Source organism: Canis lupus, chromosome 17, assembly GCF_003254725.2.
Source record: "Canis lupus dingo isolate Sandy chromosome 17, ASM325472v2, whole genome shotgun sequence".
Taxonomy (NCBI): Eukaryota; Metazoa; Chordata; class Mammalia; order Carnivora; family Canidae; genus Canis; species Canis lupus.
In genome coordinates, this window is record NC_064259.1 from 8,077,153 (window position 1) to 8,091,018 (window position 13,866).

General features: G+C 46.4%; 1 long non-coding RNA gene across 5 annotated transcripts; it reads right to left on the bottom strand.

Moving 5' to 3' along the window:
* Positions 1-424: 424 nt before the first annotated feature.
* Positions 425-13,710, bottom strand: LOC112664824 (uncharacterized). Of its 5 annotated transcripts, none has more exons than XR_007403175.1 (6): positions 10,678-10,921; positions 10,432-10,561; positions 6,649-9,460; positions 6,299-6,413; positions 4,134-5,116; positions 425-3,634 (listed from the first exon to the last, which is right to left on the bottom strand). It is a non-coding gene; the product is annotated as an uncharacterized LOC112664824 (long non-coding RNA). The 5 variants fall into 5 exon arrangements; XR_007403177.1 differs by lacking the exons at positions 425-3,634; positions 10,678-10,921 and adding exons at positions 12,131-12,598; positions 13,434-13,710 and having other exon boundaries at positions 3,709-5,116; XR_003140014.3 differs by lacking the exon at positions 425-3,634 and having other exon boundaries at positions 3,712-5,116; positions 6,649-6,817; positions 6,906-9,460; positions 10,678-10,922.
* Between the last annotated feature and the right edge of the window lie 156 nt (positions 13,711-13,866).

Consider the following 13,866-nt stretch of genomic DNA (forward strand, 5'->3'; position numbering starts at 1 on the left):
GGCTATCCAAATATGATTCCTGAGGTACATCCAAAGTCCTTTTTTTTTTTTTTTCTTTTTTTTTCTTTCTTCCCCTTCCCCTTATTTATTCATTCATTCATTAGAGACATGCACACACAGAAAGAGGCAGAGACACAGGCAGAGGGAGAAGCAGGCTCCATGCAGGGGGCCCGATGTGGGACTCGATCCCGGGACCCCAGGATCACACCCTGGGCTGAAGGCAGGCGCTAAACTGCTGAGCCACCCAGGGATCCCCCAAAGTCCTTTCTCTTAAATCCTGCCGTGGTCCCCTGCTGGCACCCTGGGTGTTGAAGAGGAGAGGAAAGAGATATAAGGATGACCTCCAGGTTTCGCTAGGCTTCATCAATGAAGTGACAAAGATCAACTATTGCATCTAAATGCTGTAAGTTTATTTTAACGTAGTTACAAATGGATGAGTTTAAAAAAAAAAAAAAAAACAGAAACAAGGGATGGGATAGTCCTTTGTGATTCTTTTGCACTTTTCTGGGCTTGTGGGGTGGTGTGGTGAGGAAAAAAGAAAGAAAAAGAAATATATTACAGCAACTACCAGAGGCTGAATGCCAATGAGCACAGCCTCCAAATCTTTCCATTTCTTGTTGACATTCTCACTGACAGTGTTTGAACAGGGCCAGGCTGCTTACACACAATCATTGTTTGCTGTAGCCCAGTAGAACCTGTAAGATAAAGCCATCCAAACCTTGACATACATCACTCTGTCACCGCAACGCAAGGAAGGTGTGAGCCTGAGGGGAAGGGGCAAGCTCTGCTTTCATCTGCTCCTCCATTGCCCTCACAGAAGTGGCTGGAGACTCTGCAGCCAGAGCAGAGAGCTGAGTGTCAGGAAGGACACAGCGGAGGGCAGATGTTCTAGGAGCGAGACACTGCATCACAGCTCTGTTGTCAGAAAGGGGGGTGAGTTCCCCAAGCCTCTGAGCCCTCAGCCCTTAAATATAATGCACACTTCGCAGACAACACGAAGGTGACTTAGGTACCAACACTCCTCCCCATGCCCTGAAGAGTGAAAGCGGGCTCTCTCTCTGGGCATGCTCTGGTGGCTTCCTCCAATGCAGGTCCCAGTGGTCCTTGTGAGCTCTTTGTCATCAAAACAGCTGCAATGCCTACCAGGCACCCAGGACTGTGACTGAGGAACTTGGAGACAAGTGAGACAAGGTCACTGACCTCATTGCTTGGGGAGGGAAAAGAGACATAGACACAGGCCCTGGCAAGGAGTTAGTGCTCAGTGTATTTATTGCTAGAATGAAGAGTTGACTGACTGAATGAACATAAGGCCATAAATGCAAGCAAGCCCCATGTTAGAAGAAAGCATAGGATTTGGGGTCTGAAGCAGAGTTGACATCCTAGGTCCCCTGCTATCCATTGGCGCATTAGGCTGGATACTTCAGCTTGTTCTGAATTCATTGTCTACCCTGCTGCATGTCCCAGGGGCTGACCTCTGTGAATCACCTCCCCCAGGGTGGTGATTCCTTGCCATAGGTTTTTTTGGCTGAGCTTAGACAAAGGGGGTCCCTGGAAAGAGATTGGGAGAGGGGACAGAGTGTGCTCCCCTCTATCCTGGCCCATTCTCTAATAGCAGCAGCTCAGCACCTGACACCTACAGCCCCCTAACCCACTGCATCTCATTCTCACTGGGCTCTGGGAATGGTGGGTCTTCCCCTCACCCTTGTGGCCCTGGCTTCTCACTGCTACTGACATCTGGTGCCTCAAAATGTCATGTTTTCCTTCAATCCTGTCTACACCTCTGGAAAGAGCTCCTTTGTGGAAACCACCTGAATCAGTCCTGTTTCCTATTGAGACCCAATTTATTCAGTAAATTAGAGCAAGTCATGGAACTTCTCAGAGTGTCAAGTTCTTCCACTATGAAATGGAAATAATAATACTTAGGATCTAGCACCATGCTTGAACATGGACCCTCAATAAACATTGGAAGGTTGAAGGAATAAATGAGTGGATGGATGGATGGAAGACTACTTCTGAGGATTAGTGATGAGATGTTAATGCATTAGGTATGAAAATATTGGTTATTATAATCCTTATTAAGTGGTGAGTGAGTGTAATGGATTGTATAAACTATCTTAATATCAAAGAATGAGCATGGGTCAAGAATCAGGATAACTGAGTCTCAGTTTTTACACTTGTTAATTGTAGGATCTCAAGCAAATTATTTTCCTATCCAGTGCCCCTATTTCCACTCCTCTAAAACAAACAAACAAATTAGACTCAGTAACCCCTAAGGAGCCATCTAGCTTGGACAGCCTATCAAGTACTAAGCATTCCAGAGAAACAATTTGAACTGGAGACATTAAGGACACGCTCAGGGCAGAGACAGGAACTTGAAGAGCATAGTAAGGACCAGAACAGCAAGACTCTTCAATGAGCAGAGGCTTGAGGGGATTAAGTGGGGAAAGGTTGGTTAACTCAGACCAAGAATAAACATCTGGCCAGAACAGAAGTTGCCCGTGGGAACTCAAGGGACCTTGAACATCAGGCTGGGGAACTAACACTGCACAAAGGAAGGAATAAGACTTCCGCTAGGCCCCGGAAGCCAATGGACTACTTGGATTCAGGCTTCCTCTGCTAGATCCTCTGAACCAGGCCGTCTCCCTCTCCTGATGGCCATTGCCTTCTCTCTTTTGTGAGTCCTTTCTCTGAAGGTCACCTGTCAAATTGAGGATGAGGGAAAATTTATGGGGTGAGGAAACCATCTGGTAAGGGATCTTTTTGGCACTGTTCACATCTTGGCAAAGGACCCGTTCCTGTCATTAGCCTACTTGCATTTTAAAATCTATCTGTTCGAAGGAAAGTCAGAGGCAGGATCATCAAAAGAAAGTGATTCTTTAAAAATCTGTGTAAAAATATAAATTCAGAAGAAAAAATTTTAAGGGAGCTGAGCAAGAATAACACCCTCAAGGGTCCTGGACCTCCAGTCAAAACACTTGAAAAAAATAACAATTAACATGAAGAATGATAATGCAGAACTGTTTGGGAGTTAGTAAGTACTGAGTGTTATTTGATAACATGGCTAGCTGTGTGAGTTTAGGCCCGTCCCTTCATCTCTGGCCTCAGTTTCCCCATATGTTACATAGGGAGTCAGACTCAGAGGTGGGCTCTAGAAGCCTCTCCAGCCAGCGGGGGCCTGCAGCTCCATTCCGCCGCCCTCTCTTCCCTCTCTGTAGAAAACAGCATTCCTTCGAGGACACAAGACAAACTTCGGTTTCAGCTTGCCTGACCTCTGTCTGCGGGGTGGCCTCTCGGAGAGCAGGAGCCCGAGACCTGAGGCGGCTGCTCAGCTCTGGCACGCTGTGTGGCTGTGGCCAGACGTGAAAAGGAGTCAGCAGCAGGCTGCAGTCAAGCTGGGCCTCTGAGAGGGGGTCATTAGACATGAGCCAGCCTCCCTGCCCCTGCTATGGACAAGACTCACGGCCTCTAGTGGGTGCTCTCTGGGGTGGCCCCTGACCACTGGTCTACTCCCTGCAGGGCTCACACAATGGTCATTCCAAAATGCCCCTGTGTGGTTGGTGCTATTCTCCAGCTCTAAAATGTGTATGGCACCTTCTTGTTGAGCTCTGGCAGTGTGTCCCAAGCAGCTTCCATCCTGTCAGACACAGAAACTCAGGCTGTGTCACTTGAATTTGGAGAATGCCTCACTCCCCTCCCCCCCTTACAGAGCCCCAGTGCCCCAGGATTCCAGAGAGAAGAGATCTGTCCAGGCTCATGGAGCCCAGCATATTTCTTTCTTTCTTTTTAAATATTTTATTTATTCATAAGAGATACAGAGAGAGAGGCAGAGACATACGCAGAGGGAGAAACAGGTTCCCTAGGGGGACCCTGAGGCAGGACTCAATCCCAGGACCCCGGGATCACACCCTGAGCAGAAGGCAGATGCTCAACCACTGAGCCACCCTGGCACCCCGAGCCCAGCATATTTCTATAATATATATATATTTTTTTTCTATAATATATTTGACCAAAGAACTTTTCTTTAGGAACACCAAGCAATGGCCCTGAAAACTGCAACTCCAAACAGTTTGCTTTGGGGAACACTGCCCCTGTGGGTTAAAATCCAAACTTTCTGGTGATTCGATAAGGCCTACCTCCATCTGGCCCCTGCTAACTCACAGCCCCGCTCCTTGCTCCTCCTCTCTATACCCACAGGTCCAGGGCCATGGCATTATTAGTTGACAGGTGATTTTTGTGCTTGCACATGTTGCAAAAAATGTACACTTAGAGAAAGAAAAGGAAAAAAAAAGCAGGGTCTTAGGCAACAATATTACCTGAAGGATCCTAGGTTTCAGGTCAAACGTGCTTGAAAAGTTAAGTTCTACTACTTAACCTCTCAATTTTTTGTCAGTAAACTATGCATTTCACTCCCCTTCACCTCAGGCCTTTGTCTGGGATCTTCTCTCCATCTGCAAAAGCTTCCCCTTTATTTACCTATGAAGAGCCTATTCATCTCAGGAAGCTTTATTCAAACACCACCACTTCTGCTGACCCTCCCCAAATTCCTTACTAAGAATTTATTATTTATTAACATATTCCCCAGCACTTTTCATGAACTTCTATTGAAGTACATTGAAGTACGTTTCATTCTGGGGCACCTGAGTGACTCAGTGGGTTAAGCATTTGACTCTTGATTTCAACTCAGGTTGATTTCAGGCTGTGACAGGCTCCAGAGTGGAAAATCTGCTTGAGTTTCTCCCCATCTCCCTCTCCTCGCCTCCACCACCTCATGGGCATTCTCTTTCTCTCTCTTTCCCAAATAAATCGATCAATCTTTAAAAAGAAAGAAATTTTCATCCCCTCCCCCTGACAGTTACACATAATAGCTATCACAGTGCTCCTTGCTAGTCCTGGGTTGTGTGCAGGAGGTATATTGGTTAGAAAAATAAAGGCAGTCCCTGTCCTCTGTTTCTGGGTCCCCTTTCCTCATCTTGGAGCTCTTGCATCACATTCTGGGAATCCTCTCCCCAAACGCTGCTTCATCAGAGTCTGTCTCGGCCACTGTGGTGGGGCTTACGCATCAACTTGCCTCTATTGAGATAATCTGTTGAAATCATAAAGAAAATGGGTCTGAGCCCTGAAAGGAAGGAAAATGAGGCATTCATTAGCAATATTTCCCAAATTCAGGGGTTCAGCTATTTGGCATTCAGACAGTCTGGAAGGAAATGGAGAGCCAGCAAGAGGCACAACGGGTCTCCCCTTAGGAGGCAGAGCAGGTGCCCTAGAGCGCTCGGCAGGGAAGTCCAGGTTTTTGCTCTGCTTGTTCTCTCCTGGACCCAATCGTCACAAACCAAGGACACATTAGACATGGCAGATGAAAAGTGCAGCATGGTGATACACAGACACTGCCTGCGTCAGCAGCCTGCAGTAGCTGACTGGGTGGCAGATTCAGTGCTAAAGAAAGACAGACCTGGGGCCATTGGATGGAAGGGCAAATAGTTCCCTAAATTTCCATGGTCTCAGCTCCTGTGGTCATTACTACACTGTAAGGTAGTAGGGTGCCAAGAGTCACAGAGATGTCCAGAAAACCATCACAGCACCTGTCACACCCTCCCTTGGAAGGCAGCAAAGTGTATTTAAGCTATTTGGGAAAACTTTATTTTTATTTTAGGGGGTGGGTGGGAATTGACTTCTTAAATTATGAGTGTTCATCCCAAAGGTGAAGATTTCCCCTAAGATATCTTCACAGTTCATGCCTCTTATTCTCAGAGGTTTGTGCAAAAGCCACCTTCCTGAACACCTTGAGTTTAACTGCTGTTCCCCACCCACTCCGGCATTCCTTTCCTTACCATTTTTTTTTCATGCCAGTTATCGTCTAATATACCGTGTAACTTAGTTATCCTTCTATCCCAAAGGAATGTAAATTCCTTGAGGTTAGGGTTAGGGGTTTGTCTATTTTGTTCACTGTTGTATCGTGGGGGAACTAGGCATCTGGCACCAATAGGCATTTGTTCCTTATTGAATGAAAGTGTAAATAAATAGATTTAGTTATTTGGAAAACATTTAAATTTTTTTAACATCAATCTATGGAAATCCTGGCTAAATGGAGGAAACCTATAGGAGAATTTTTTAAACATAAGGCACATTAATTCATTGGTAAAAATGCATAAAGGTTGTACTCTGTGCAGACACTATGCATTGAGGATTTGCTTATTTTGTTCACATGCACACTTTTGAGTGCCCTCAAGCACCAGGTATTCCACATACAGAGTCACAGACATGCTTCACATACACACTTCTGGTTCTTCCTGTAGCTTACCTTAGATCTTATCAGCTAAGGTTTGACAAGTCTAGTCTCTGTCTCCTTCAGAAAATTCTTAGAAGTAGTAAATGATGATATCCATTAGGAAGGCTGGTATTTCCCATGAGTCAGCCTAAAATCAATATTTAACAACCATTTATTGTGATATTGGAGGCAGATATTGTATCCTGGAAAGTACACTGGCTATAGAGCCAGAAAACTTGAATACTAGCCCTGGATCCATCCTTTAAGAGCTAAACGAGTTACTTAATCACAAATACCAAGCTCAGAAGTTTGTTGCTGCTGCTGTTTTGTGCAGGACTTTGTAAACTATGAAATGCTATACAATTATTAGGAATCACTATTACCTTATTAAGAAATGAAAAGTGCAGGATGCCTGGATGGCTCAGCAACTGAGCATCTGCCTTCAGCTCAGGGTGTGATCCCAGAGTCCCTGGATCGAGTCCCACATCGGGCTCCCTGCATGGAGCCTGCTTCTCCCTCTGCCTATGTCTCTGCCTTTCTCTCTCTCTCTGTCTGTCATGAATAAATAAATAAAATCTTTTTAAAAAATAAATATTGGTTTAGAAAAAAAGAAAGAAATGAAAAGTGCATTACACGTTACCTGAAAGAGAGGTGACAACTTGTCCTGATGATTAATGACCCTTGGAATGCATGGGTATCAATCTTGATATCTTGACCAATTTCATTATTATGTAATTTGCTGCATAACCTTCACATTTAGGACCTCAGTTTCATCAGCTACAAAGAATTCTACCTAGTTCTGGCATGCTGGGATGATTTCCCTGATTCTGATCGCAACTGACAGGGTCTGGAGGTCTGCAGCAGTAAATTGGGATGGGTTCCAATGGATTTTTCAGCCTACCAGGTAGTTTTCTATGCATGAAACTGTAAAACTTCCTTCCTACATTTATTTACTCGTGCATCTATTCAATCATTCCTTCCTTCAACAAATACTTGCTGAACGTCAATTATGTGACAGAGGCCATACTAGATGCTGGAGACAATGAATGGAAGAAGGCACCGTGCCAGTACCATCAATGATCCAAACTGAGTCAGCGAGCCAGCTTTGTAAACACATCATAGCTGTACACAGTAGGAGCCACGAAGAGATAGGAGCAAGGTGCTGGAGATTACAGCGGTGAGGCCACTTACTCTGCCTGGGGGAGACAGAGACTGCTTCGTAAAGAGATACATGTCAACGGGACCTTAGAGGGTCAGTGGGAGTTAGCCAGGCAGGGGTGGAAGAGAGGCATTCATTCTATCAAGCAGGGAAAAAAGACAGCATATCACTTGGGCAATTTAATAAGTGCTTATGGTGTACCTCTTCTGCGTTAGGCACCATCAATGAAAAGGAAAACATAATCAGGTGGGATAGAGCTGATGAGGTTTAGAGCATGAGGTGCTTGAATGCCGTGCTCAATGCTCACAGCATTGTTGGAGGCAAACAAGAGTACATGATCCCTTTGTGTAAATCATGTACCTTCACCATGTAGACATTCGACACGTGTCAATGTGCTAACTACATACAAAACACTGGGGATGCAGTAACAGCTTTCTCAGAATCCCTCTCTGAGAAGATCGCATCGATCAAGGACAGTGAAACAATGCGATTGCCCAAACCCTGGGCAGGAGGGCTTCATCTAATCCAGGAGGAGAGATGGCCAAAGGAAGACTTCCCAGGGGAGGTGACATTTCAAGCTGAATCTCTAAGGGTGAACAAGAATTATCTAGATGATTGGAACAGGAAGTGTTCCAAACAGAAGCAGAAGCAAGTACCAAGGGCTGGAGACCTGAGGATGTCCGCGTGGCTGCGGTGTGTGGCTGAAGGCTCCAGACCTGGGGCCTATGGAAAGGGTTTGGGCTTCACCCCGAAGCAAGCCATTGGTGGGTTTTAAGCAGGAGAGTGACATGATAAGATTTGTAGTTTGAATGTGTGCATCTCTCTCCATGTGGTTGACATTTCCCACCTCACCAATCTGGTATACAAAATAAAGTCACCCTTCCTTAATATTCGAATCTTCATGCAGGAGCCCCTACCCACCCAGATTAGAAGAAAGACCATCTCTGAGATTCTCTTCCCCAAATATTTCTAACAATTTGCCTGCAAATCTGTCCTCACGGGCATCTCCCTGCTGCCACCTCCCAGAGAGCAGGAACTTGGCTTATCCTCGAGGCTGTCCCCATCTGTGGATGACCAGCTTCTGCAGGCTCCCTCCGGGGGACCCTCACTGTGGTCGCTGAAGCAGGGGCTTGTCTTTCTTGAATGGTGACCACCCAGGCAGCCAGAGGAAGTACTGGGGTTCCTTCTGTGGCCACGGGAGCATCTTTAGGACCCTACTTGTTGGCCATGTGGTATCCAGGCCCGGCCTACTGCTTCACTTCAGTGGAAAGAGAGGACCCGCTGGCCTGTGTTACTTTCAGATGAGGCTGCCCGCAGCAGCTGTGTGCCACCTCTGTGCCAGCCCTTGTGGACCAGCCCCCTCCATGCACATAAACAGATGGCCGCTTATCAGAAGGCATGGGGGGTGGGGGGCTGTGGCAGGAGTGGCTCTGCTCAGACAGCAGTCCTCTCGGACCTCGGGGTGGGAACACAGTCTTCCTCCTGTCCCAGGGCCATTTCTAATTTCTTTCACTGCTGTTCAGGGGGAAGAGATCATTGGGAGCCTAGAGGTCACTGTGATTATTACTCATTCACACCTGCTCAAGGTGGGCTGGCTGCCTGCCAGGAATGGGGCTGCTAGTTCCTGCCTCGGGAACCACTTGGAGGAAGGCCTCCAAGGCAGGTCCCAGGCCTGTGCCCTTCTTGGTTCTAAGACTGGCCTCATTTCCTGTCAGGATTACCCACTTTTCAGAATGAGTTTCCTTCCATGACTCCCCAGAACCTCTATAGTGACTGCCTTCAGTGAGTTTGTCAACATATGCTAAGGAGGTGTCTGCACACAGAGGTGTCTGCAGGGCTGTATTCCCACTTTTTAGCGACAGTATCTCTGGGTCTCAGGGATTCTTACAATCTCCACTGTACTTTAGTGGAGTATACTATATTCACTCTTTGTCCTTTTTTTTTTCCACAATTGCTCTGCATCATCATTTCAGGAACTGAATTTAGAAATAGGATCAGATGCCCTTTGGAAGATCAGATCACCCGTTTCCTCATCTCTAAAATGAGAAAAAGAATGTTTCATAAGGTTGAGAAAAATTCAATATGATTTTCATTTTTCTAATTTTTTTATTACTTTCAACTGGCATAGATGATTTTACATAAATACATAAGCATGATTATATTATACATCCTGGTGGATTTCTTCAAGGTGAAATTATTTTCTTCCCCTTTTCTTTGGTTTGATGCCTACTTCCCCCTCTGGACTGCTCTCTTCACATTGCAGCTTCTTGCTAAACGCCCAGCCAACTGCATATCCCACGGCCCCAGAACACCCTAGAACATACCATTGGTATTTTACTCCATGATACTACAGTACCAAAAGCCTATCGATATTCACACGTGAATATATGTAGTCCTATAAAAGGCTTTTGGTCTTTCTGAGGAAGAGATCCTATTACCCACAATTTTATGCATTTTACTTTCCTTACTCAACAACACTTTCTGGAAATCCAGTCTGGTCTTCTGGTAAAGCTGTGACTTTAATAGTGGCCTCATATTTCATGATTTGAAAATAACACTCTTTATTCCCCTATTTATCGATATTCACCCCGTTTCTGGTTTTGCCACAAAGAACAAGGCTGCAACACACATACACACACGCACACACCACCCCTTTGCTGCACAGATGCTTTTATTTCTTTGCAATAGATTTTCGGGAATGGAATTTCTGGGGGAAGTGGAGATAGCCAGTCAACAGTATTTCTAACGTATGCTAATTGCTTAGAAAGTGCCTGTTATACAGTCGTTGCTCAATAAAATGGTATCTGCCCCAGTTCTCATTAGCTGAGGAGGTACATTTTGGAAAAGTTTAGTCATTTATTAGATCTCCATTTAGATAAACTACATTTACTTTAAAGACATGGGTTATCTGAAATAACCAAACCAACAACTGTCCTTCCTTTGTTTATACAAAATCAAAAGGAAATAGGGACCTCACTGGGAATCTAAAATAGACACGAACGTTTACCTCCTCATTTCCTCGTTGCATTTCAAATCCACTTCCTCAGTGAGCCAGGAACTCAGAGGCTCAAGGCTGTGCTCCCATAACTGGAGAGTCTCGTTTTACATATTTTTTAAATTGTTATCAGCTTGTCTATCTGATTTGAAAAACAAAAAGAAGGCTCATTAGACGGTTTTCCCTGTTGTGAATAAAGAACCAATTTGTAGCCTTTGAAGGAGGTGAATGAATGAGTTCCTGTGTCTGCAGCCTCACCCTGCCCTCCCCAGGCAGATGCTCTCCGGGGAGAAGTCAGGCAATTTCTGGCTTGAAGATTCTCGTGTGTTTAGCCTCTCTCGATGAACACAGAGGCTGCACCTTGCGAAGAGGGGGCACTCGTACAAAATGCAGACGTGGTGCATTCTGGACAACGGTGCTCCTAAGCCATTGGACTCAAATGTCACCACATGGCAGATTTCAACCTCCAAACTGAAACGGAATCTTGCAAGTTGGCCGAGGGCCAGGGGCTGGGCCCTGGACACAGCCTGAGCCGAGAATGTGACAGGGATTCTGGGAGTGAAAAGGCACTCACACAGTTTTAATGAAGCGGGAAACAGGAACCTCTGTTTGCCCACTGCTTTGTTCCCTTTTTGTCTGGATACCAGTGAGCCGAGGGAAGCTGGGGAGGCCTGTGTGGGTGTCCTCAGACTCTGAGCCGTCCACCTGGGCTGAGCCCCAGCCCCCAGCCCCCTCAAAAGAGGTGCTACAAAGCTCACTGGTCTCTGCTTTGGCTGCCCTCTCCTTGTCTATCTAGTCACAGCTCGTGATGCCTGACTTCTGGCTTTCTGGCTTTTACGTGTGTTTTTGTTTTAGTTTTAGTTTTTTTTTAAGATTTATTTATTTGTTTGAAAGAGAGAGAGTGTGTGTGAGAGAGCACAAGCTGGGGGAGGGGTAGGGGGAGGGGAAGCAGGCTCCCTGATGAGCAGGGAGCCCGATCTGGGACTCCATCCCAGGACCCTGAGATCATGACCTGAGCTAAAGGCAGACGCTTAACGAACTGAGCCACCCAGGTGCCATTACATGCATTTTGACTCCAAATTGGACAGAATTCTGCTCCCCTGGTGGGATCCTCATCACCTCATTCAGCTTTTGTTTGTGTGCTGTAGATTTTCTCACTGCCATCTAACGCCAGTGCTAATGCTCTATGCATCCTGCTAGGCACAGGCCACCCCTTGGAAGGGGGATTGGGCATTAGAGTGACAGGGTCACAGAACCCAATTCAGAACCAGAAGAAGAAAGAGCTGATTCATAACTTTTTTTTTTTTTTTAGAGCTGATTCACACTTAATGCCAACTTGCTTTCCTAGCCAGTTCTATATCCATTATGCCTTGATCTTTAAAGGCTCTGAGGCCTGGTCCTTACCTATGGAGCATCTACTGTGTGCAAGGCCAGACCTGAAATCAGTGTTGTTGGGGAACAAGAATGGAGAGGCTATGGCATGTTAGGCTGAGTCCCTGTCTTCAAGGAGCTCACAGACCAGCTATGGAAACCAACTGGCTCAGAGGAGAAATACCCCAGTTTAAAGTTGGCTGGGTTACTGGCCAGGAGGAAGGAGTAAATGGTATGGGATTCAGAGGAGGGGACATACATGGAGTGGAAAGAACATGGGCCAGGGCCTACCCTTGACAGTTAGGCAAAAAAGAGAGGTGATAATTATGGAAGCACTTACTATGTGCTGGTTAGCTCTGGTAACTCCCAGGGTTGAGGTGGGAAGAGAGGAGAGGGAAGACAGTGTTTCCAGCAGGGAAGTGGTACAATTACCGTTAATGCACATTAATGAAGTTAATGACAGCATGCTCTGTGCTCTGGCTGACCCTATTCAAGTCGGATGTTTATATAGACAAAACAGCCTTCTCTGGAGGGCAGAGACAGTGGCCATCTGCATGTGTTACACAGGTAAGAAGCAAGCTTTGCTGGCTCACTCTGCAACCAGGACGAAATCTTGGAGCACCTGCAAGGCTTTGGGGATGGTGTAAGTTATGAGATGGGAAGAGATGATGGTCCGATCCTGGGATTTGCGGAGACCTTTGCCTCACTTCGCAGCCAGCTGCTCTGTGGTTTCAAGATGGGAACAATTATTGGAACTTCAGCATCTCATTGAAAACTCCCATCCAAAACATCACTTCTCGTGTCATATCTAGAAAGAAGAGAGGTGACGATGGCAATGATGAAAACAAGGAAGTCAGACGATACATGCTTAAGTCCCTAATACCTGTATTTATTCCCACATTTTATTTAACAGTGTTTTCTTGAATATCTCTGCAACACTCGAGAGAGGGTGGTAACAAAACAGACCAGGTTCCCGTGTTTAGAGTCTAGCTGGAGGTGTGGACATTGGAAAAGGCAGGGGGATAACAATGATGTCTCAGCCTGGCTTGTCACATAGACTATTTAATGCACAGAAGGCTGCTGCTTATTGTCTGGTACAGACCAGAGGCACCGAGCCAATGTTTGCTGCATCTGGTCCAAAGTCCTTCCCAGCCCTGCATTCTGGGGTTCTGAGTTTCTCTCTTTGACCCCAGGGAGCCCCACCCTTGCTGCAGGGGCCTGATGTGGCCTCTTTGGCTACCTGCGCAAGCAGAGAAGAGCCAGGAGCAGGGACCTTCCTGGATCCCCAACTGACTCCCTTGTGATGATGCTCCCTGGGCCCTGGAGTCAGGGCCCCTCTGGGCTCAGCAGGGAAAGCACGCTCTGCTTCTCTCTGGGAAGAAAGCTGTCAGCTTGTTGCCCTCGGCCATGCTAAGTAGCGTGGGACAGGTATTTGGAAACCATCTCTTCACTGTGGTCCAGGCACAAAGTACATACACATCTGTTGTTTATCCACGGACCAGTGTGTGGTTTATCGACTGACCATCATGTGTAAGTCTAGGAGCCAGACAGGCAGATACCTAACCAGGCTACTCACAGACAAAAAAGACTCGGGGAGGGGAAGAGACATGCCCAGAGTTATACAGGTAAGCAATGGCCCACACCTGGGTGTCCTGACGCCACTCCAGCTCTCCTTCACTGTGGCCTGCTGCGCTGCTGACCAGTAGTGGGCCCGGGGAGAGGACATGGGCGGAGGGGTGTGTGCTTGTACTCTGTTCCTCTTTCGTGTTCAAGTGCAATCACCTAACTCAATGTTGTCTTCTGTCTGGCACCGAGTTAGGCCAGGGAGGCGTCAGTCTCTTTGATGGCTGTCTTTTGAGGCCTGGAATGACAGAGAGATGTCACAGGAATGAGGGTGTTTCCAACCACTTCTGAATCTGAGTGTCCTCTGATCTGAATGGAGTGCCAGCCCTGTTCTAAAGAAGTTAACCAAAAAAAAAAATAAATAAATAAATAAAATAAAAATAAAAATAAAAAAAGAAGTTAACCTTTGGAATGTAACCCGATCTGCTGCCCTCTGGGGTGTCTACCAAGAGG